The 2,784-nt window shown below is 42.1% G+C and overlaps 1 non-coding gene across 1 annotated transcript; it reads left to right on the top strand.

The window, feature by feature from the left end:
* Positions 1 to 1,310: 1,310 nt before the first annotated feature.
* Trnat-ugu (transfer RNA threonine (anticodon UGU)) lies at positions 1,311 to 1,385 on the top strand. The gene has a single exon. It is a non-coding gene; the product is annotated as a tRNA-Thr (tRNA).
* Positions 1,386 to 2,784: the final 1,399 nt, after the last annotated feature.

Here is a 2,784-nt window from a genome sequence, read left to right as displayed (position 1 = left end):
TTGCTTTTTGGTCATTCAGCAAAAGACCATGCTTCAACGGCGTTAAGTTTAGAAAAGTTTAGAAAGTGTTGCAGTTTATAAAAGACATAAAAAAACGATTAAAGAAAAAATGCTTTGCAGACCATGAACGGTCTAAGTAAGTAAAGAAGCGGATGATAAGCTAGCTCTTTATGCAAATAAGTTGGTCAGTTTAAGTTCCGAGACATGTCATGCAGCAGGAACGGAATCCTATAGTTGCTACGATTGGCTAAAGGAAAAGTTTTGCAGAATCACGCGAAATCACTTCTGCAAGTGGCTGAGAATCTCGTAATGAATAAAAATTCTGTACTGAGAATTCCAAGGTGGGAGAGGCGAGATCCCTCCCCCCCCCCCCCCTTCCCCCTTCTCAGAATCCTATCCTTCTTTACCTACAGCAAAAAATAAATAAATAAATAAAACTAGAGAAATTTTTACTGTGAAACTATTTGCATACAAGAGAACGGCCATTAAAATTTAACTCTTCAAAGTTTTAAGCCCTGGCCCGTTCGAAAATTCAATTTCTTTGTAGTTGCATTTTTTAAAGGTGTACTTGTCTAGACTCCTGGAACGGAAAGGTTTTTTTTTTTTTAATCCGTGCTTTACAAAAGTTTCTACAGTCCATTGTTTGAAGCAGTGTCACGGCTGCCATGAGCCGCGCGGGGTACCCGCCATGTGTCCAACGCCTTGTCACGGTTCGCGCGGCTCCCCCCGTTGGAGGTTCGAGTCCTCCCTCGGGCATGGTTCTGTGTGTGTTGTCCTTAGCATAAGTTACTGTAAGTAGTGTGCAAACATACGGACTGATGGTTCAAATGGCTCTGAGCACTTTGGGACTTAACATCTGAGGTCATCAGTTTCCTAGAACTTAGAACGACTTAAACGTAACTAAATTAAGGACATCACACACATCCATGCTCGAGGCAGGATTTGAACCTGCGACCGTAGCGGTCGCGTGGCTCCCGACTGAAGTGCCTACAACCGCTCGGCCACATCGGCCGGTCTATCATGTATTCTAGAAGAGCTGCACGGTCGTCAGTGGCGCCTGTTCTTTCTAGAACAGTTACTATCTTCATATCTATGGTTAAACGTCACCCAGCCATTGACCTTCGTCTGTGCGAATGCGCACAGGCTACCGGAAATCTTACGGGAATCGTCACCTTAGTGTGAGCCAGTAATGAGTGGATGGACAAATACCTATTAAGTACATTACGTAATCGGATTGTGGGCGGTTCGGGGTGTGAGTCTCACGGGAAGCGTGCGAGGGATAAATTCCTGCAGTCGTGCTGTTCATTTGTGCCCTCGATAGCTCAGATGGATTGAGCGTCTGCCTTGTAAGCAGGAGATCCTGGGTTCGAGTCCCAGTAGCGGCACACTTTTCAGCTGTCCCCATCGAAGTATATCAACAACACCTGTCGGCAGCTGAGGGTTTCAATTAATTATCAGTTGTGTAGGTGATTCGATGAACCCTTTGCCAGGCACTTAAATGTGTTTTGCAGGGTATCCATATAGATGTAGATGATAACTCGTCCCGTGTCGCACGTGCTCAAAAGGATTCATACTGCAGAATGCATGCAAACATACTCACCGAAAATACGGACGAATATCAAGTGCAGGCTGCCGAGTGCTGCATATCCAGCTTAGACAGATCGGCTTCTCCTGCCAAGAAGAACAGGAAGTTGCTGTCTAGGAACAATCAGAGGTAGAGGAAGGGCTGATAAATACTCCTTGAATTGCAGACTAAACGTAAATAACGAAAATACATTTTTGGTAAAAATTGGTCAAAACATAATCGTTTGCCCTCCGTATTGGATTAGCTGTTTTGAATATTGAAAATCTGACTTCAGATTCGTTTTCAGCGACATTAAGAATATATGTGTAACACTCAGTTCATGAAAATCGAAGTAATAATATAACTAAATGTTTTCCCTAAACTTTGAACACTTTTTTTTTTCGAGTAACGATTTTCTCAGAACGGCATGCAGCATAAATTAAAAGTGGTTCGATCTCTTAACTTCTACCTCTGACCCCTAAAAGTAAACACTTTTCTTAGGAACTTATAGCTATAATATGACATTTGTTAATATTAACTAATTTTTGTGTAGGCATAAGGAGTGAAACAAACCCCTCAAAATCGAACTCAAAGTTCGAATTAGCACTGTATCGTTAAATTTAAGGTTGTTTCATTGCGGTTAGGTATACGCTCCCATTAATTTTATGTATTATCGACTGATGTTATCCATTTTCAAGTTCAGAGAAATAATGTAGTATCAACTGATGTTACCCATTTTTGAATTCAGGTAACATCTGAGGTGCCACACTGCACGCACTCTGCGTACTCCAGTCTCGCAAGCCCTTGATCAAATCATAATTACGGGCGCCATTTTTTATTGAAAATCTAAAATTAAGCTCATAGTATTGTCACTCGTAATTCCCAAACAGATCGTTCGAATGTATTTTCATTGTCTCAAAAAAAATTTCAAATTTACCCTTTTTTGCTCATTTGTATGAGAACCTGGCCGTAACGCCGGAATATAGTCACTAGATTTTTTTTCAGAGACGCTGTACGTTCGCGAGAAGACTTTCGTTCTGCGCGTGTCGAAGGACATTCCTCAGATATTACTGTGTGTGTGCTACTCAGTCGTGCCATTTAAGTGTACATCTTTGCATAGTTTTCCTTTCACGATGTAAACAGTGTTCCGCTCAGTTGCTAACTGGCCAGTGAGTGGTTCCGAAGGTGTCGGATGTGCGGTGCGTTCGGTCTGCTAGGAC

The sequence above is a fragment of the Schistocerca gregaria genome, unplaced genomic scaffold (assembly GCF_023897955.1).
Source record: "Schistocerca gregaria isolate iqSchGreg1 unplaced genomic scaffold, iqSchGreg1.2 ptg000198l, whole genome shotgun sequence".
NCBI lineage: Eukaryota > Metazoa > Arthropoda > Insecta > Orthoptera > Acrididae > Schistocerca > Schistocerca gregaria.
The sequence above is the reverse complement of the archived record's forward strand: the minus strand, read 5'-3'. Positions and strand labels throughout refer to the sequence as shown.